Source organism: Python bivittatus, unplaced genomic scaffold (genome assembly GCF_059951505.1).
Source record: "Python bivittatus isolate LINGU-HERP-01145 unplaced genomic scaffold, Pbiv_v1 ctg000980_np1212, whole genome shotgun sequence".
NCBI lineage: Eukaryota > Metazoa > Chordata > Lepidosauria > Squamata > Pythonidae > Python > Python bivittatus.
The window spans coordinates 59,457,514-59,480,464 of NW_028277125.1; the positions used below are offsets into that span (position 1 = coordinate 59,457,514).

At 36.2% G+C, this 22,951-nt stretch overlaps 2 long non-coding RNA genes across 3 annotated transcripts in view; one reads left to right on the forward strand and one right to left on the reverse strand.

Moving 5' to 3' along the window:
* LOC112540797 (uncharacterized) overlaps window positions 1-17,485 on the reverse strand; it is a 40,013-nt gene extending 22,528 nt beyond the window's left edge. The window contains exons 1-2 of one of the 2 annotated variants that reach the window (XR_003084857.2): window positions 17,163-17,485; window positions 6,718-6,852 (exon numbers count right to left, since the gene is read on the reverse strand). This is a non-coding gene — a long non-coding RNA (uncharacterized LOC112540797). The remainder of the gene's footprint in view (window positions 1-6,717; window positions 6,853-17,162) is intronic. The other variant, XR_003084856.2, reaches the window with a different exon arrangement.
* The window catches only part of LOC148213599 (uncharacterized), an 82,951-nt gene that overhangs the window by 27,521 nt on the left and 32,479 nt on the right, over window positions 1-22,951 (forward strand). Inside the window, exon 2 of the long non-coding RNA XR_015794389.1 lies at window positions 1,782-1,914. This is a non-coding gene — a long non-coding RNA (uncharacterized LOC148213599). The remainder of the gene's footprint in view (window positions 1-1,781; window positions 1,915-22,951) is intronic.

Consider the following 22,951-nt stretch of genomic DNA (forward strand, 5'->3'; position numbering starts at 1 on the left):
ATGTTTAGTGTGTCCCATGCATCCATTCCCAGAATTTTAAACAGGGCTTCTGAACATTGTTCTCAAGTTCTTCTAGAGTTGGCAGGAACAGAAATTCAACAAAGAGATTAGTGAGAAAGATACTAAGAGAAACCATTGATACATTTTTTTGAAAAATACATTAACCTGAGACTAAGACCAGAAAAATATAGCAATAAGTTGTGTGTATAATGTTTTACATTTATACAAATGGCCAAACTACTTGTTCTATTTATTTCATAAGAGGTAGCTTAGGTTTCTTTTATAACAAGCTGAAGGTCTATCATTTCTGTCAATGGGAACTTTCCCCCCAATGTCTGGGAACAGAATAAAGCTTTTCTCTAGGCACACTGCACTGAAAGTAGGAAGTATGCCACCCCCAAGCAACTGCTCATTCATGAAAACATCAAGATAGAGGTATACATTGCCCAATAATCATAATACATGTAGTTAAAACCTAGCTAAAAATAGGATTGGACTGTTCAAACATCAGGTACTTTAAATAGGCACCCTATACTTTGCAGTTTGTTGTGATTTTGTTCAAATCACACCCAAAGATTTCTGAGTCTTTCTCTTTTTGAGGGAAAACAATACAAAACAGAAGTGTATTAATTACATTTATTTATTCACTATTGACCCGTCTATATCACAGCATCAAACTTTTTCAAGAAATGCTGAATCGTGATTTTTGCAAACACAAATGAAACAAATTAGGATTTCTTTTGCAGTATTTAAATGTTGAAAACTGAAGATCAGTTCCATCAAAATAAACACACATGTATAAAAATGTCAACCCATTTTCATTTTTTCAGACTGAAATCTAGATAAAATAACTCAAGCAAGGTAAGTGAGCTGGAGGAGTTCCAGGGATCAGTCTCAAATGTCAAACTGTGTATCTGATTTTATTTTGGCCAAAAGAACAAAGAGTATACCAATTAAATATTGTTATGATATGTGTTCTTATATTATCGTTCCAATGATTGTTTCTTCAAAGCATTTAATAATGCATATTCTCCCATGAATTTTCCTATGATTCATTATTCAGGAAAAGGGTTTTTTTAACCAACCACATTATATCCTTCAATAGGCCTCCTCTTCCAAATAACAAGACTATCAAAGGATTAAAAAAAAGAACACTTTTCCTATTCTTATACCATGTTAATGCATATTTACAGTTCTGATGCAGGTTGGTCCATCTAATTTCTTCAGTGTATTTGTGAAAATTTCAGATATTCTAGATACTAAAAGCAGAATCTACAGGCAGAAGAACATTCTACTGCAATCTATACAGAAGCAAATAAAAATAATGTCTGTTTTGTGTTCTAATTTTGCTTTATGTATGTATATTTCTAGAGTTCTAGAAAGTTTCTTGATATATTTCAATGGAAGGAGTGGTTCTACTCATATAAAGAGATATGAATGCAAAGATGCCTTCCTTGCTGATGTGAGATGGGGCTTCCTGCAGACACTGAAATTGCAGGACAGGAATTAAAAATAAACAAACACCCATTTCTCTATGCAGTTGGCCCATGTTCATCTATGACAAATGAAAACCAATGAATATAAGGGATCTCCATTGCTTTCTTTCATCTGTATATCTTATTTCCATAATTCAGTACAATCTTCCACAATATAAATGCCTTTTAAATACAACAGAGATCTACATGCTTTTGCAATGGATTGTCCTTTTTATAATCAGTCTAGTCTAGTATTTTATTTTGCCATTTAAAAACGTTATTCATTTATATTCTTTTTCCATTTAGATTATCTCTAGTCAAATGTTGCATTCCTATGCCACTTAAATCAACAACACCTCTGACAATGCATCAGTGCTCGACAACCGATCTTAAAACATCTTTCATTCCAGTTCTGCTCTTATACAGCAGCACAGAACAAGTAAGGAACTTCAGAATTACAGCAGTAACTTATGTCCTCTGTAATATCCTCTGTAGTGCAGAAGATTCCTATAAAAGACCCTTTTCTCCTAGAATGACAATATCAATCAGTGGTAATATTTACTATATATTTGAAAGAGTTAGAACTCTCTTCTCCCATCATGTCTAGAATGGATGTTCCTTGTACAGATATACTTAGAGGTGAGAGATTGTTCTACAAAATGCAGTGAAGTCATGTGAATGTATAAATAAATAAATGAAATATTTACTTAAAACAGACTTTCAAACTTCTGTCTGGTCTCTGTATGGTCTCACCATACTGGTGAGGATCAATAGATGTGTGTATATGTCCTATTGATAAGTATTCACCAAAGCATGAAAGAGCAAGTTCTGATCTTCAGACAAAAGTAGAGCAAGTGGCAAGTTCAGGGTTTGAATGATAAATCAAAGTTAGAGAGGTCTTTGATAAAATTATCTTTGTCTTTCCCACACTCACAGTTTTGCCTTCTAAAAATAGCAGATAAGGAGACTGTCATAGAAATAAAAACAGCTGCACATTCTATCATTTGAAAACTAATTTGGGTCATACATGAGAGAACCGAGTTGAGAGAAAAAAGCTGCTTTTCTATCCAAACCTATAAATAATAATTTCATACCTTAAGGAGAATTATAGCTGAGGTCAACAACCCTAGAGAATAAGGATGTCTCAACCAAGTCCAGTTCCTGATTCCACTTAAGGAATCCTTCAAACTGAAAAGAGAATTCTCCCATCCTACTGCAACAAACAAGATAGTGAAGGATAACCTTGAAGAATATCCACCTAAGCCCAACTCATGAGTACTATATAATAGCCAAAGCGTCAGTCTTAAGCAAATTCAAAGGCATATCCAAGTGTAGATGAAGTCTAGTAAGTGCACCATCAAATGTATGTGTTATTGTGTGTTTTCTTGAAAGCAATGAAGGATGAATAGAATCAGATAGCACAAATAGTTGACTACAAACGTACTCTCTACACAGGCCTAACTTAGGCAGGTAATTTGTACATGAAATGCAGATTTTGTGGCCAGACCTCTTTGTCTGACTCAAGTAAGAAACCTTGGGAGAGGGTCTTCTATTTTACCCCGTCCCTCATTTGTGGACAGTAATAAAAAGAGCAAAATTTTATTCCCTCACTCTATGGCTTAGCCATACATTTGCCTTCTACTCTGTTAATATGGGATGAAAAAAAGAATTTCAACTCAAAACTCTAGTGCTCAGAATCTTAAGTAATCTGAAGCATTACTTCTTTCAAGACGTCATTTTCAATAGCACAGGTTTAATAAAAGCTACATGTACCCTCAGGGACTGATTGACTGTAAAACGATTTGACTTGAATCATTCATGCTGTCTGAGTGATTAAATTCTCCAGATGGATCTGCGAAATACAAGAAGTCATATAATTGGTTCCCCTGTAGGAAATGAATTCTTTCTTTCAGGGGGTAGGTGGGTGTACATATAGGTTTTCTCATTCACACATACACACAAATTTCTGACTAGTTATTTTTGGGTTTGGGGATTATTGCCAAAGCAATACCAGCAATACTAGGTTTTTAAAAACTGTCTTTTGACCAATAATATGCCCTATTGCTGCATTTCATATTGTATTTCTACACTTCATAAAAACTTGTATTTTATGAAAAAAGTGTTTCAATAAATTTAGTTTATTGATTTATTAGGTTTCTACTCTTTCCACTACATATACAATCTGTTGGAGGTAGAAGGTGTGTGTGCGTGTGAGTGTTCCTGAGAGTGGAATCTGACCTGAGCAATGATTAGTGAAGCAGGTTTTACAGCTATATCAGAAATGAGATTTATTTACAAGAAATACATTAGAGGGATAGGCAAAGCCTAGTCTACCCTACCCTATGTCTCATCAGGAGGAAAGCCTAAGAATGTGTGCTCCGTCGCTGGGAAGAAAAGCAGAAGGAAGTGACCTGGGATTAGCAACCACTTAGACAAAGAGTAGATAGAGTGATAGGGAAAGAAGGGGCACAGAGTAGATCCCTCACTGTCTTCCTACAGCCCCTGACCCCTTTTGGCCACCATGAGGTGCTTAAGAATCAATGTCACTGAAACTGCATCTCTGACATATTCAACAAACTACAGAAAACCAGACTGTATCATATTAAAAAAAGAAATCAGTTATGATTGTTTAAAATGTTATCTCCCAACTTTACAAGAGTTCTTTGTCCAGAATAAGCACAGAGACAATTAACAGAAGCAGATGAACAAATTGTTTTGAAATGTTTTCAACAAATTTAAAAAATGGAAAAAACAAAGAAAAACAATGCTTCTTATTGGGAACCATGGATTGAATTCATATGACCACAAGAAGGAAAACAGCCACTAGCAACATTCCACAAATGCTTGTATATTTTAGCAGTACTCATTTAGTAAATTAAATTAACCCACGTACCAACCGAAGACAAAGATTTACAATAAGTTAAATTTTCTTGTGCAATTTGGTAGTGCAAGGATAGTACCAACGAACTCTCATATATGGAAAAGATCTTCCTGTGCAAGATCTTTTCCATGCAGATAGCAAGAATGCATTCCACTCTGGTTTTGCAAGCATTTATTCAAAAGGAAGACAACCCTAAACTTAAAATGATTTTCCCAAAAAGGAAGAGTAGGCAGAAAAGAATTATAAACACAGACAAAAGTCCTGAACAATTCCCAGTTTCCAAACCTTGTCAGCATACATTTGCCAACTACAGCTGAAAATAATCCAGGAGTTTCAAGTGGGTGAGAGAAAGACTTCTATGCTTGTATGCACGTATATGTGGGTATGTGTATATACTTATCAGAAGCTACATTTCAAAAACTGGCAGGGTCAGGCCAAAAAAAAAGGATATTTAAATTATTAACTGGTAATTAAAATGAACTCTCTGAGAGAGGGAAGAAGATCACCCTCTTCCACGGCCTCTAGTAGCTGGTATTTAAGCTGGTGTGATGCTTTTGATTCTGGAGGTAGTGAACAGCCATCAAGCCTCATGGCCACTGGCAACTCCATCCTCCACAAATGCCTGTAGCTCCCTTTTAAATGATCTACCATCAGTTTATCACATCTACATTTTATAAAAAAGTGTACTATTTTTACTGACCAGATGGCAATAATCAAAGCCAACCGAATAGATGACTTTTCTGTATGGCCAATCAAATCTAACAGAAATGTTTCCTCTAAACGAATGCAGTCTGCAATAGCTGGAACATAGATACGTGTCTAACTTCTTGCAAAAGACATGAAAGTAGTAGACTGAATAACCCACTTATTAATATTTCTCATTGTCCGGTGTGGCTGACCAAGCAATGTTCTTTCCTTTCCCTTTCCCCTAGCTATTCACAGTCAAGCTGCAATGTCAGGATGAGGGCAAGAAATGGGATTCTTAGAATTTTCTGTTGGCTCCCAAGGATTCTTTATTTACACATATTAATTCATGCATGCAAATATATGCAAATTGTAAATTGCCTGTTGTCTTCCATTGAGCAACAAAAACCTCAAATGAATGGTGTACAAGTTAATTAGGTTGTCAATGCCAATGCATAACTTGTCAGTGAAAATGCACAGATTAATGTGCTCCATCAGTAGAGTTTGACAACTTTTTTGTCAGGACAATCATGCTTTTTTTTCACTGAGTAGAAAGCAGAAATTTAGCAATGACAGAGTTTTCTGGCCTGAGTAAGTTTCACCTCTTACATTTCTCCACACTTCACAAGGTACAAGATGGGGGGTTACAAATCCTTCTATGCTATACAGTTAGGTCAAAATTGATAGGCTTTCCATTTTTCCCTCAATATCAATTTTCAGCCCTTGTTGGAGTAGCATCGGCAGGAATTATTGTAAGTTTAAGGGTTTATGTCTGCTTAGAATCTTAAAAATATACTAACAGGGATCACTCATAGTGCTAATTTGAAAACAGGTTTCTGAGTTGCTTTAGCAGAACCAAAGATTTTTTTGTGTAAAAAAGGTGGTCCAGGATACTCAGTGCATCAGACTGCTTAAATTATTTGAAAATTGATCTGTTGCTTTAGATTTTTTATCTATAGATTTTTTTTTCCCATTTGCTTCTAAACCAAAGAAACATTACTAAGTTCTTTCTCAGTTCAACACATTATTAATAGCTCTCATTCAAGAAAGATCTAGATATTTAAAAAACAAAATTCGCCAGCAGCTGACCCATAGCCCATAAAATACTACATGAATCTTTTGTCACAGGTGGAAAACCCTGTCGTCAGCCAAAGCCACACCTTTTTGCGGGTAGCTCATTGCACCAGGTCGATTCAGAATCATTGTCTGTAAACGCTGCAGATTTCTCCAAAGTTTAGATGACAGGCACAAGCCTCCTCTTTCTAATCTCAGATCCTACCTCAATAATAAGGAATTCACCCCGTATAGGCAGGCCACCTACATTAACTTGTAGTCAGATCAAAAGATTTAAAAAATATATACCTGGAAGAACAGGGGAGAATTCTGGGGAGGGAAATCACACTATAGGATAATAATTTAAAAAAAAAAGATGATCTCATTCCAGGTACAGTCCTAGGTTTAGCGGTATGAAAATAAATTTCCGATGATGAGGATGATGGAAGTTTTTTTCCTCTTGCTAACTGCAGTGCTGAAGGGAGGCGGCTTAAAGGTCCTTTCCCTGCACACTGTTTTGACAAATATCGAATAGAAGTTTCCCCTAGAACAAAAAGATGTAAAAACCATTGTAGGAACTGCAAGCCGTAGTCTGAACGCGATGTGCAGCTACCGTATGCCCACCGTGTTTTATCATTTCTCCACACTTCATAGATAGTTTGCCTCCCTCTATTCACTCAGCGTGGTGTCTTCTCTCAGCATAGTTTGCAGTCTGACTCCTTCCCCCATGTCATAGATAAACAGGAATAAAACGGGTTCCTGAAAAAGAGGAAATGTAAAGAATCTCTGTCTGCCTTTATCAGCTCCTTATTATTTCTGTCTTATGGCAGTTGTATGAAAATTTCCATTTCACGTAGCGAGGGAAATGGCAGAAGCAATTACAGTTTATTTTTCACCTAAGATTTTGTAACAAAGTGAAGTTTAAATCTCTGGAAACAATGCAATATTTTTAGCTTCACCCAATTTTAATTCTGTCCCTTTCCCACATGCAGAAGTATAATTATAAGTTGATGTATTGAGACATTCTTTTCTAAATTCTTCTGCTATTTCTTGGCAGTAGATACTGAAACAATGTATCCTTTATTTCATGGAAATATACCCAGGAATGCAACCTTCAAAGCTTTGTGTGCAAGTGGCCCTTAAGTTTTGTCCCGTTCTTTTTAAACTACTACCAACTAGATATTTTCATTTGCACATACCTGCTTTTGGGTTATCAGAAAATCCAGTACAGTTGCAATTTCAAGACACCTGAAGGAATTCTATGATCACTTGCTCTGTAACAAAAAACAAAAAAACCCTGCCTCTCTCTCTAGCACTTCAGAAAAAGCTGACATTAGCACTGCTTGAAGGATCCCATCATGTTAAAAACAAAAATGAAAGTGCTCTTCTCATTTAAACTATATCAGGAGAATTTTGATATGGGAAGAAGGTAAATAAATTACCTTGCACTTACATTCTCTTTCCATAACTTAGAGATCCCAGGGATTCTGCCACACAGAATACAGACATACATATCATTTAGCTCTAATATTTAAAGCTTATCCTAGACAGAAAGTGTTTTTATGTGTCGTAATGGAAGATAGGTTTAAAAATCTATTATGGCAAAAAGCGTGTTTGCTGAGTTGCACTGTTATTAGAGAGTCAGTGTATGATGTGATCATAGCGCTAAACTAGGATTAGGAAGTGAAGGTTCAAGCCCACATTTAATGGAACCCCATTGAATGACTTTGGGCTTATCACCCTCTGTCAGATCATCCAAGCTTGCAAGACTGCTGTTATGGGGGTAGAAGTAGACAGGGCAATACTATGCATGTTGCCTTGAACTCCTGGAGGTATATAAATCAAGCAAAAGACAAGCGTTTGCTAAGTGTGTCCAGGAAGGTGTTTGGTAGAATTTGGATCATAAGGGTACAAGAAGTGAGGATATGAAAAACTTGGGAAATTCATTGTGGGCGGGGAATGTACAAACCAAATGTTTGCTCTTCAGCAGGCCATTAATAAATGCATGAATGTGAGAAAGTTGATTTATGGAATCATGCGATCAAGTGAATAAACCAGGGTTATTAAATGTATACACGAATATGGAGTTGAAGGTTGATTGCTGAATACAATAGCAATATGTAATGGAAATAAAACACATAGCACATATAAATATATTCACCTTTAATTAGTTGTGTCATTTAAGAGCATCAACTCCAAAAGAAACATTATTTTTTATTTTTATTTTTTTAAAATAGGCATTTAAATCTGTCACTAGTTACACTGAGGTCTAATCTTAATGGCAACCACCACATGGGGTGGGGCTTAATACCTTAGTTCTAAGAACTACCATGAACAGGCACAGGTTTTTAATTTTTTTTAAGGGATTGAATCAAGAGGCTGAAAGAAGAATCGATCTCCTTTGCTCTAAATGCCTAATAATCTGATCTTGAAAAGGCTTTTGTATGATTCAAGCTAAAAAAATCCTGGAGGGGCAGCTGCAAAATATGTATTAAATTATAATGTAACTTGCCTTTAAGACAACATATCTTATACTATGAGATAGGTATTGTTGCTGACTTGAAGATGAATTTCAGTTTGGATTTATGATTAAATCTTATATTGCAAGCCTGGAGTATTGGGGCAGATAGGACAAAGGAATCAGCCTAATTAGGGCATCAGGTTTCCAAATTCTACTGGTTTCTTGATAGGATATCTGCTTGAGTTTCAGGGTACAAAAATCCAGACAACCACTAGAACAGTTGCAAATTGTTATCTGTTTGCTGCCATCTGGTACATGACCTGTTTTTGCAACCCAGATATTGTATCCCTATTTTTTGTTTGTGGGAATTAGTGAATGTTCTCTAGAACTATTGTGAGAATCTCTTCCTCCAAGAAGGCCTTTTCCTATTCTGAGCATCAACCATTGTTGATGATTCTCACTATTATTCCTCACTGATGCTTTGCCATGCTATTCCAGACTTAGCTGGCAGTGCAGTTACTAATGGCACCTGTTAAAGTCCACATAAATCACCACAGCTGCCACTGGTACTGAAGGACAATTGCAGCTGTTTGCTTGTCTATTACCATAAGCCAAGACCTAATCAGTGCTGATGAATTCAGCACATGCTATTGTAAACAGCCTTGGCCTGTGACAACATGTTTAGAACTAGTGGTTCTTTATTTGAAATTTCCTCTAGGTTTGGGGTTTTGAATCTTGTGGTCTTATTTCCAAAATAATTTTTTAAAATAATTTAATAATAAAAGTTTTTAGGAAAGCTCCATCATTCCATATTCCATATACCAATATACAGAGTTCTGGAATGCAAGGTTTTTGGTAATATATTTTAAGTATATATATTCAAAAATAAACTCTGCTGAGTTTAATAAAACTTACTTTTGGATGAAGCTGAACAAAGGAATTTCCTTGCATTTTTTGTTCAAGCAGGTCTCATTCAATTAGACAAAAAATGTTTTAGAAATTCTTTCAAAGGAGTAGAGAATATCCAACAAAATTCTTGTGGGTAGAGTGTACTACTCCTGCATTTATTGGGTTTAGCAGGTGGCTAAGAGATACTAGATAGGAGAATGTCATGTATTTCACTATATAATCATCTCTTCAGTGGTCTTCATCTTTCCTGGCTACTCAGACTTCAAATAAATCCTAAGAATAAGTATCATGAGTGAAATCCTCCCATTGGGTAATTTTACTACTGATGCCACTATCACTGTAAAGGCAAAGTCCTGTCTATATGACATTGCTGGAGAATTTCTCCATTATTCAGAGAAACTCAAAGAAATTGTCCACTCAGTTTCTTTGCTCACAACTTTGACAGAAGAATCCCAGAAAAGCATTTGTGCCAAACTGTACTTTTTAAAAAAAATTGTCATAGGACTATGACTTAAGCATAACTGTCAATTCATTCCTATTCATCTCCATCCAACATTATCAATGCATATGAGTTCATTAGTAGGAGAATTTTGTTTAAAATGGTAATGAAATGTGCATATATCATGTTTCATTTTGTATTATATTAATTCACCAATGATCAGGAGCACCTGTATGTATCTATGAAGCACATCACAAAAAGTCATCTTGATTCAGCCACACCTACAAAGTTGGGAGGGATCCAGATTTTACCAATGCAGACATGTATTCCTTTTGATAAGGTCAGGAAGAAGGAAAAATGCAAATCAGCTGAAAGCTTTGGTACATTACACTTCAATTCTAGAATTAATTTTAGAAATTCTCTACAACAAAATTCAGGAAAGACAGAAACACAGAACAAAATAAGCCAACAAAATAATCAAGTAATAAATCTGTGGAATTTTACTCATTCTGATAGGAGATCAGCAAAGGCTGACAAAAGGAAATACTCTTGTCATAAGCTTAGAATTGTGCAAATATACAGAACTGGCTCCAATTGTTCTGGGCAATATAATTTCAGGAGGCTCCTATCTTCTGTCAGTGAGCATCCTTAGTTCTTGTGGCAGGCATCATTCTCAGCAATCAAACTGCACTGGATTGCTAAGCTCAGCAGCAGTAGAATTTCCCATAATAACCCAGAGTGATGCTACTTCAAGGGCATTGTGGGAAATGATATCTAACCCAGCCACCTGGTAGACAAGGCCACCAATTAAGATAGCAGCCCACAAAATACTAACTTTTAAAAAACCTGATCAAGTGATTGAACTCATGTTTTGCCTCAGGTTTTTCTAATTGGCCGCTGTAGGAGCAGAACATTGAATTAGTGGGACTTTGGTCTATTGTAGTGTTAGGAGGCATATATGTTTAAATATTTTCTTGCCTGCTTATAAAGTAAGTAGGTTAAGCCTGTCACATCTATTTTACTTCTTTTTTTCCCCAAGTGGAAAATCGTATGACAAATATTTCCAACAGTACAGTCTTGGAGGCTCCCCTACAAATATAGTACATGTGGCCTATGGATCATGGATTATGCATTCCTGGCCCAATCCATCAGGACTGTAATTACTTTTGTGCACTTAGAGCAATAGACTCCCTCATTTTTTTAAAAAAAATGAAAGAACCCGAACAGGTATCAGAAATGGGCGCTATTTGGGCTCTGCAACTATACAAGGATATCAGGTATTAGGCCCTGCAAATATATCTGTACCATTTCCAACCAAATGTTTTGAGGAATGTACAGCAGATCCTTACAGCAGGGCCCCCTATTAGAAGGAAAGCAATTTTAAGTTCTCCAGAGTCCTTTTATGGTTATGTAGGCACTGGGAGAACCATCGCTTTTACTGAAGCTATAGAATCCAGACATTTGAACTTCTGGGATATTTTTTCTTCCCACAAATGCCAAACATTCCTTATTCTTTTCACTTAATTCTAAGAACTAAACAAAAATACCCCCAAAGAACAAGCAGTTTGATTTTGGCTATAACAGAGATGGGCGGGGGGGGGGTAGGGAGAAAAGTTTGTAAAAATCCTTTCAGTTATTCAGTGTTCAATGAGTATACTTTTCAAAATGCATATGCATAATTCAATACTAAGAAATTATCATAAGCAGTCTACCAAGAGCAACAGGGCATGGGGATGGTGGATAGACAGAAAGAAAGCAATTTAGGTTTCAAAATATAATGGAACCAAGGTAACTGAAAACTTTGGTTTGCTAATTTATTTTTTGTTCCAAAGAGGTATTTTCCTATTCGCCTTTAAGCACTGGAAAGATCCATCACAAGAAAAAAAAATGGGCCTATGTTCCCCTCAGATGACCCAAATATTTCCTTGCTAAAAGTAAAACAAAATGTGTAATACTAATAGCAGCTGCATTCAGTTTTTATAAAACATTTGGACTGGCTAGCAAAAGGCAGCTGAGTACCAGCTCTATGTATCTTATTCTTTCCTAATACAACGGCCATGTTACCGATAAATTGCATTATATTCTTCCTTTTTCTGCCCTATACCAATCTTCTCCAACTTAGTGCTTTCCAGGTTTGTTTGGACCATAAGCTGGGCAGAAATAAGAGAAGGTGAAGTTCCGTATAATTAATGATGCAATGTTGAGAAGGTTGTCTTGACCTAATTCAGCAGATTGCTAGAAAATGTTGGGTTAGTGTCCAGGAAATGCAGAAATGGCATCTTTCATTCACAGTGGGCTAAATATAATTAGAAACAGGTAAGGAATTCTGGAAATATTCTTCAGATTTATCATCCCTTCTTTTGTGGAGAAGGTGATGAGACATTAATGTATGTATGGCCTCAGTAATGTTAGAGGGAAACATGTTGTCTTCTAAATATTGTTAATTACCTCCATACGCTCTCACTAGAAATGATGAGTTGTAGTTCAGCATCAACCAGAGGCCATTAAATTTTCCAGAGTTTAAGGACCAGAAAGTTTGGGGTTATTACTATATACAGAGATACAGTATAAGCTGAACATTACATTCTATGTTCAGGTATCATGACTCTTCCTTTGTAGAATTTCAAGATTCCCATTTACTATAGTCCCCTAGGTTTATTTCAAGGATTTCCCTCCCCTGCCTGCCTTTCTTTTTTTGCTAATATTAAGTAAGATGGAATTTTTTAGCATTCTGCATCAGATAAAAAGAAGAGTTGTGAAGGATCAGGCCAAAGGCCTGTCTAGTCCAGCATTCTGTTCTCATGATAGCTAAACAGTTGCCAGTGAAAAGTCCAGGATACAAAAAACAGGATACAAAAAAGCACACTCCCACTCATGTTCTCAGCAACTGTATAAGTATCATATTGTCTCCAGTTCTGGACCAAATACTTAGCCATTATCACTAGTAGCCTTCAACAGATTTATTCTCTGTTAATTTGGTCTCAAGGGCCTGATTCATGATCCATTTTCTGATGAGCATGACTATGTTCATTTGCTTGCTTTGACTTTGGCCTCTCCTTATGAATCCTTGCTTGCCCCAACTCCTGATGACCTTGTTGAAAGTCAAATTGATACAACTTTATGACTGCTTTGTATTTGGCTCCTATTACCACGTAATGGCCTGCCGTTTCTGTTAGATGCCTCTATACCTTTTCCCCCCATGAAAACAGTGGTTTTCTCTGTTTCTTTGGGGTACTTTGATTTAGATTTAATAATAGTAATTTGTGCCTTTAACTTAGTCTTGATTTCTGAAGACTGCCTGGACAAGTTTCTGCATTTTTCTTGGCAAGATTTTGGAAGTGGTTTGCCATTGCCTTCTTCCTAGGGCTGAGAGAGCATGACTGGCCCAAGGTCACCTGCTTTGTGGTGAAGTCAGGACTAAACCTCAGAGTCTCCCAGTTTCTAGCCCAGTGCTGTTAACCCTTACAAGAAAATGGCTCTGATTTAGATTTAAAGATCTATAAAAATTTTACTTTCCTTTGCCCCTTGAGTAAGGTATATAAATGTCATGATCAATGCCCACATATGCTGGTTGTCCTTTGGTGCCAACTTCAACATTTCATTTTTACTAATCTCATTTCAGTCTCCACTTGCCCATGAGGCTTGAGCTTTTAGTTTTATATTGTTTTATCAAAAGTATGTAAAATAGATAACATTTTATCCAATTAATATAATTTGTTAAATTTATTAAACAGCAGATTGCATTATAATTTTGATGGACCTTAGATTACAGTTTATTCAACCACAAACACATTTTGGACTAGACTCTTTCACCTTTGCACAGAACAGCAGTGAGTAAATAATTGTGTTCCTGGAGATGCACCAAGAATAACACTTTATTAAAACATATATTTTTGCTACGTCCTAAAGCTATGTTCTGGGAAGAAGTAATAACATATATTTATTTGACTTTGAGAAAGAGTTTAATATTTTTGGATTGCCCTATATATATATATTTTTTTGAATTACATACCTAGTACATGGAAATTGACAGCTGGAAATGGATTCTCTGTGCTCTTCTTATTGTTAAGAAACTAGCCCTTCAATGTGGGAAAGATAAATTTATGGTCCTAATTACTCAGTAAATTGAAGACTTCATGTTGCTTATGATTTATGAAGAAGTTGCTTTCATAGGTTATGAATTATAGACACTTACAATGAACTGTAGTTATCCTTTATTGAAAATGTGTAAAAATTTCTGAAAAGCCCTTGTATATATAATTGTTGTTTTTACTTTTTCATTTTATTAAATAAAGGCACATTTTTAAGAGTTTATTACAAGTCTTCAGCATGAACTCATTATTTTAAAAGGCTTCCATGTATTTAAGAAAGCTCATTCTCTTATCTGTCTATCTCAGAATAAGTGGCAGAAGCTGGAGAGTAGGAAGAAGAAGAAGCTGGAGAGTAGGAATGTTGCAAGCCTCTCAGAAGGAGAAGTCAACCTCTTGACCTCTTTCCTGACCAGGAACCAGGAGGGGCATCTGGGTTATCTGCCCTGGAGTTTTGCATATTGTAACATTACATGTACTCAGTTGACATGTAATCAATATTCATGTCAAACTTTTGAAGGCCAGTTACACCCAAGTGTAATGTTTTTGCAGAGGTCTTGAAAGAGAAAAAGTAGCACAATGTTACACAAATCTCAACAGCTAAAGACTGTCAGCTAGGGTGGGGCTTTTTTCATTAGCTTTGTAAACACCCTTGGATGAACAGGAGATGTAATCAACCATTTATCAAATAAGGAAGATATCTCCAGATGTTCTGAACTTGCAGTGTTTCCAAAAACTCACTCCTCTTTCCTAGGCTCAGAGAAGGCTACCCTAATTGCTTTTATAAGTATGTGTTGAATGGCAGAATCTTCATGCTGCTAATAATGTTTTTCACTATCCTATGGCATCTCTCTCTCTCTCTCTCTCTCCCTCTCTCCCTCTCTCTCTCTCTCTCCCTATATATATACACATACATACATACATGATGCAACATCATATTGAATATATTCCTCAAGAAGCTACTCTATAACATCTTGGGCTGTAAAGTTAGTATCAGAATAAAATAAAGAGCATGATCCATTAAAAATTAAGCACTTCACTTCATTGGTTTCAGTTGGTTAAATAGGATCTCAAAATTTATATTCCTGAATCATAATAAAATTATTTTCTTTCCACATTATACAGTGTGAACAGGTTATAGAAATTTATAGCTGTTTCAGTGTCAAAAGCAGGAGATTTATCTTACTTAAAAAGCAATTACCACATCCATAACATGGTAATTATTAGAACAAACAAGAAGAATGATGATTGTCCCTACAGATTTCTTCAATCCTCTACAGCTATATTTTTACAAACTAAGTCTATGGAGCAATTACCTGTATCAGCAGAAGAGCAAAACACCATGATAAAAGCAGGAATACAAATGGAAACATCTAGGTTGTCAGTCTTAATGTATTACATGATATTGACTCTCAGGTTTAAATATTTTCCAATACAGAATGTAGGGACCAGTTTCTAGTCAGTCTACTACAGTGTTTCTCAACCTCCTGGCTGCCTGGAGAATTCTGGGAGTTGAAGTCTACACAGCTTAAAGTTGCTAAGGTTGAGCAACACTGGTCTACCAAATAGAGATACTCACTATTTACATCATAGTATCTAGGAGATCTTGACTGTTATTACTGTAATATGCCCCTCAAGGCTATTGCTCTAAATTTGGGGGGGGGGAAATCCTCTTACTAATTTTAGTGGGCCTTTACATCCAGTTAATATTTTTAGATCTGCTGACTTTGGGCAATCCATACCACAGACCTCATTGCAGAAAATCTTGGGAATTGTGGTTTTACAAGGAAAGTCCTTTGGAGGTTTTTCACTAATCTGTTTGATTGGGCAGTAATTGTGATAAATGAGGCTATACAAAACAATATATGTGTAATGCAGATATACCACAGCTAAGGGACTTTATGGTTTACAGCATAGACATGATGGTTAACTAGAGATTCTAAAAATAAATTAATTATTCATTTTTTCACTAACGTCTTTTTCATTTCATCCCACCATCATGATTAGCAATTAGTTATTGAGTAAAGCTTTTGTACTGAGTTCTCAATAAAGATAAAGTGTCCCTTGAGTGAAAATCGAACTCCTGGTGACTACATGGACTCATTCGCATTACTTTTCTGGCAAGAATAAAGAAATGATTTCCCATTGTCTTTTTTTCTTTTCTTTTTTGTAACCTAGAAAGCTTTTGTAATTGACAAATTGTACATAAGGGAGAAATTTGGCACCCATTTTTTTTTACTTGGCAAACATTTTTCATAGCCTCATTACATTAAACTACCACTGTGATCTTGTATAACCAAGACATGCATGAGTAACATAGCAAGGGACACACAAAGCAAAATATTATCTAAAAAGATTTGTCTGGAATAACCTCTTGCCAAACAAAGCTAATCTAGAAGTAAGCCTAAGATTTGGCTGACCATGACTCTTAAAGTTCTTATGTGATATTAGAAAGGCCAAATGTTTTTAGAAGCAATATATTCATTCATATTTGTTTTGATAATTGTGCCATTCTGATGAAATATGTAAGGATTAAGTCAAATCTACTGGACTTAATCCTCTTAGGTGGATTAGGTGGACCTCAGTCTGATCCTCTGATATGATTAGATTTTATTAATGTTGGGCGTCATCATATTCACATTCAGCAGTTCATGAAAAAATTCAAGCCTTAATTCAGAAGTTCAAGGAGAAAAAGCATTCCAAAGGCACTTTTTTATTCACAAATGATTACTAACTTGAGACATTTATATCCTGGTTCCACACTGTATTCTCAAAGCACTTCACAATACAAAGCACTTTAAAATACTTTAAAAACAAAATAATACCAAACAAAAACATTCAAAAAGGGAGGAAGAAATAGTTACACCAAAAAAGTAAGTTCTAGCTTTCTGGTTCCAGGTTAATCTGAATTGGAGACCATATTCCCTATCTCATAAATATTAAGAAAGGTGCACCTCTTAGACCAAGGAATTTCTTGCCATCTTATTTCAGGTAGCCATCCACCTCACCCATAACAATGGTTACATCTTCAACAGAGGCTGCTCAGGTGATTCAGTCATGAAGACGAATATACTACAGAAATGTTATTTTGGTAACAGCAATTAAATGTAGATACAGAGTGTGACATTTCCATTGCAAAAGCTACAATCAGACAATTTTAGATCTCTGTCACCTGTTGTCATTCCTGTTTCATTCCTCTGTGCTTTCTATTCCAGTAGGCCAGGAGACATTAATGTTTCCCCAAATAATCTTCATATAATAGAAGGAAAGAAAGATTTTTTTCTTATAGCTAGTAAAATCTCCACAGGTCTACCTTACTGCCCATGGCCATGGGATCCCATTATACTGCAGCAGAAGATAATCTCACTGCACCACAGAAGGCCTTCTTATAAGTGTCTTCTATGAGTTTTGTTGGAAGAGCTGTCTTTGTTCATTCTTCTCTTGTGGTCAGAGCTGTTAGCAACAGCTGACATATTACGCACTACCCCTTGCTGAGTAACTGGGAAGAGATAAAAGAGAAAGGAAAACACAGCTGCAAGCTCTGATACTCTCACAAGGGTGCCACCAAGACTCAGAACTGCTGTAAATTTGAAAGCATTTCCTGACCATGCCGGCTTCCAGGATAAGATAAATTTCTCAAAACAGGGGTCTAGGAAGCCAAACTTTCTATATAAGGCCGTTCTAATTTATTAATTTTTTTTCAGATGAGCAGCCTAATTAATTAGCATTTCACCATTCAAGAATGGCTATGTAGTTAACTGCTTAAAGACAACGCTACAGTACCGCTCTATATGCAATCTAGTGTGATCAACCATGATTCAAAGTCTTCCACATCTCACTTATAGCTGATGCAAACCATAGAATATTAATAATTCCCAGCATCATAGGCTTTCTTTAGGCATGATACTATCCTGCCATTAAGCACCTCTGTAACACTGCTGGAGTGGTAATTCAGGAATGAGACTAATAAATCCTCAATGTATGAACAATACATTGCTTTATTAATCCAAGTGGAGCAGTGGTTGTTTTGAGCTGGTACCTGAGCAGAGTTCTAGTTTGGATGAATAAATTGAAGCTCAGTTCAGACAAAATGAAGGTACTAATATGGATCTGGAATTGAATGAGTAAGAAATGGCATTAAAACAGTTAAATATGCAAATAATAAAAGACAGTTCTTAGAAAGACAAAGAAAGGGAACATAATATATTGGCAATGAGCCTATTTTTTTCAATTTAACATTGGTGTAGCAAGAAGAGATATTCTTATAAACTTCATGTGGATATATTCATCAGTTTTAACTGTATTTTCTGACATGGAGGTAGAAATCTGTAGTTTTTTCCCATTATTAATACTTATAGCAACACACCTTACCTTGTATACCTTGTATATATATTTTTTCCTGAAGTGGGCAAGTATTCTTCACTGAATATGAAACTGAATAGGCAGCATGATGTATGGTGCTTACCATTCACAATCTTGTCCCTCCTTCTTAAGCAATGTGTGCCTATTTGTAACAGTGTCAACAGCACACCATGACGATGCCATAATGACAACATGTGTGTGTTTATGAAACCATGTAAATGTAACCGCTATATGTGTGTCCAGGCACCTGACCCTCGGATATCCTTGCCTATTTTAATGTAGTGTTTCCATAGGGAGACTGACTACACTAATTACTTTTCAGTTGGGCTCTGAAGTGGGCATGAGGGAAGCACAACAGCCCATGTGCCCAAATAATTTGAACTACAGCCTTAACAACAGGACTGAGGCAATTTTAATCTGTTCCCTAATGCAGTTTGTTAGAATAGAGATTTCTCTCTGGTTTCTGCTAGAGTCTGTCATCTTCATAAATTGTTCAAGTGGACTGGAAGTTGCTGGTTCAACAAGAATGAAAAAGAGTAAAGGTGGAGTGACATAGTGGGCTGAGGCCAATATTCCAACAGGTAGCAGCAAAACCTTGAAGCACTGTGGTTGCCACTTGATCTGTCCTCTACTTTGTAAGCTGTTGGCTATTACCCTCAAATGGCACAGATAAAGCAGAGATGAAGCAACTGGACAGAATCTGTAGATGTAATAAGACAAAAAGTGTTTTAGCCTTTGCCTCAGGTAGGAAAATGTCTTAGGTGAGTGATAGCTGTAAGATTTCACTTGGCTCTGATAAGCTACCAGCTACCTACTTCTTAATCCAACACTGGAGAAGGCAAAGTAGAAACCTGGGGGAGGGACACGCTGACATTCATAGAGCCTTTCAAATTATATTAAAAACTTGTCAAAAATCTTATAAGACGGTGAACTCTTGTAAGAATTTGATGCCCCTGCATGAGATCGCTGAGATTTCAAGCAAGAATATCAACATCTCAAAAGATTTTGGTGTTATTATATGAGATTGCATAACAACTTGGTATCCTTATATGACATCATGCAAGATTTTAGGGGTAAAGATTACCAACATCTCATGAAATTTATGATACTGGGAAATATCAGCCTTTCTTTCTTTTCAGTTCTAGCACCTGAAAGGTTATTGACCATGATCTAGGAAAACAGAAATCTTGCTGGGCTCATATTGTTGCTGCTTCTAGGTTTGCTTCTAGCCCTAGGAAGAATTAAAAGCTAAATATATTTACACATCATTTGGTGATTTTTTAAAAGGCCCCAAAGGTATTTAACCTTGGCTGGATTGTGTCCAAAGTTTGTAGACAGACCAGATGGAAAAGCTAGAAAATTTTGCTAAAACCACTGATTGAGAAACTCCTCTATAATCTTCCAGGCATTCCAAGATACTTCTTTCTGAGCACTTCAGAATCAGCATAATGCAGTCAGATTTGCTTTTCAGCTCTTTAAAATTCTACTTCTATTTTCTGTCATTTGCAGATGATCAGGTTGGGTAGCAATCAGGCCCTCAGCATGTTGCTGCAATATGGAAAGTGTCATCTGCAGGGGGAACATACTAGTTACAAAGATTTTCACCGAAGGATAAACTGAAAATGCATCTCCTTTTCCAGAATTAGAGAGTACTTAATGGTTGCTAACACATTTTTGGACAAACTAGCTGGAACTATAATAACCAGTAATTTATAAAATCACACTTGATGGGAGACCATAAGTTAGACAGTGAAAATATGGAAGACTAGCTGTGGTTTTCAATGTATCCACCAGTTCCTTGCCTTAAAGAAATAGGCAAACTGAAATATGCTTGATTCTTTTTGATTTCTAGCTGCCTTGTCTTCTTTCATTAAAGTCAGTGGAAATTCAGGCTGACTGCAATCTAATATTCTGTTGTAAATTTCCTGAGAGTAAGCTCTATTGGGATTTACTTTTAAATAGAAATGCATAGGACTATGCCAGATATCTTCATTTTGGCTAGTTAGAACTCCTAATTTTATTTTGTGAATTTTCCTCTTAGGGAAGAACTGTATATTATCAAACTCACTGAGCTCCCTGAAGAGACATCCTGTATCACAGTAAATGGAGAAATGTGGTTTGCATTTCATGAAATGTTGTTCATTCAGTGAAGGAAAACTGCATTACACTAAGTGGCTTCACATGGTAAAATGGACAAGTTTTTTAATCTAATAATCAATTTATTGTTGCCTATATTATAGCATAAAACCTATAATAGAGGGCAACAAGAACTCTACAGAACATATTATCACTAAATTATAGTTGGTGCATGAATAATATCTGTTTATTAGTAACATTCTTATTACCTATGCTGTGGAAGCATTCCACTGACTTTTATTATTTCAAGGAATAATTTAAAGATCTACCCAGAAATCCCACTGATCACACGGAAACCTATTCATACAAATAAAACCTACGTGCAGCAGAAAATGGCAGTCACTTTCCCACACATCAAATAATGGAAAGCTCCTGCAGGCACCAATCATTTATTATCTCAGAAATGCCTTTATTTGATTATTAGAGAAGTAGCACCATTTGTTATCTTGACTTAGTATTTCTGATTTCTTTTGCATGTTGATTATTGATGTGACTCTCTCACACACATGAACACATACCTAGTTCCTAACTATTTGGTGGATGAAAGAATCAAAGAATCAACATTAGCAGGTGCTTTTTGAACATTTTTGTTTCTGATTTTTTTTCTTGCTATGCTACTTAAGGATAAAAGCTCCAAGAACACTGTATCACCTAAAAGAATTCAGTAAAAGAATGGTTTAATCACAACTGTTCATTTCAAACAAATCACAGAAAGAGAGCACAGAGAAGTGTCCCTTTTTTGATCCAAATGTCTATACATACACCAGGCAGAGGACTTCAGAACATGTTTATCCTCAACTATGAAAAATATATCCGGTATTATAAAAGCAACTGGGAGCACTGAACTTATTTTGGCCTTACAAAAATGAACTATTTGCAAAAAGGTCTGTTGCTTTTCTACAAGCAAAGGAGAGTTTTGACAACTTTTGGATTCTGATCCAATGGAATTGTCCAATGAAAATGTTTCTAGGATTCTGTCTAGACTAGAGGTTAAAGATACATGGTTAGCAATATGCACTATTACAGGCTAAATAATACATTCTGGAAGACTGATAGTGAGAACATCTTCCCCAGAGCGAGTCCTTCCTTCCTTCCTTCCTTCCTTCCTTCCTTCCTTCCTTCCTTCCTTCCTTCCTTCCTTCCTTCCTTCCTTCCTTCCTTCCTTCCTTCCTTCCCTTCTTCTTTCCGCATTATGTTTCAAACATCCTATGAAGTTTATCCTTTCTGAGAACATAGAGATTGCTGGTATGCTATCTGAGGTTGGTGGTATGAACATATTACAAACTTTAAAAAAACCCTCTTACCTAGTTACAGGATTTAAAATAAACATTTCAATAGTAACAGCATTTATAAAGGGAGGAGCATGTATGTGTATGTTGGGGTCCTTGTCTTTCTGATAAAGCCATCAGGGATTCTTCTCTATTTTATTTCTACCAGTCCTCATTCTATTAGTTGAGAGAGAATTTGCTGTAGAAAATCTTTTAAAAGAAAATACAATTTTTGAGAAATTCACAGTATTAAGGGTGGTGCTCTCTTCTTTCCTTCAAAGTGGCCAAGAGATATGCATAAATATACACTTTTTGTTCATCCCTCTAGCAGCATGTATCATTCCTGGCTTCCCATAGCTCAGTGACATTCAAAGGGAAACTCTGCCCTTTGAGGGTTTTCACTAATGGCACTACTGTACTGTCACTGTTAAAAAGAAATCCTGCCTTTTGAAAGTTTTTCTTCCCAAGAAATTCAGACAAGTTGTTGGAGAATTTCTCCTTCTCATGGAGAAGTTCCCAAAAATCACCCACCCAATTTCTCTGCCCCAAAATTTAGTGAAGAATTTTGAAAAGGGCATTTGTGCCGAGCTTTCAGGAGTGAGAAAAAAGTAAAGGAACATACAGTGAAGTAGATATACAGCAGAGCAGACAAATCGCCAATAAGATGCACTGTCAAGAATTCTAGACCAATTATAAATGAGTAATTTTATCACAGGAAGCAGAAAATCAAAATAGTATGCTATCCTCCAGTTCAAAAGAGAAATAATATTTAAATAAACTGGGAGCTGACTCCAGAACCAACTGCTTCTAACCATAGTGTTAGGGACAGTTCTGATTCTTTCTGTGAAATATTTCCACCCATAAATAAACCTTTCCCCTGAATTCCAAAAGGCAGGCAACTGATAAATCCTAACTAGGTTACCGTGAACAGAAAAGCTGTCTTCTTTGACAGACAGAGCCCAGGTTCTGCAGAGGACTTTGGTCAGAGACGTCCCTGACAGGACTACAGAGGGGAAGCCCCCCTTCTTCACTCAGCCTGAAGCACTTCACATTTTAGTACCACACATGCATTAAAAAAGAAAAAAAATCTGTCCTTCCTCTTCCTCCCTGAGACTGTCGCCTAGATACATTCTGAAGAAAAGATGCTAGGCATAATTGAAGTTCTGATTTGCAGCACACTCAAATAAAACCTAGC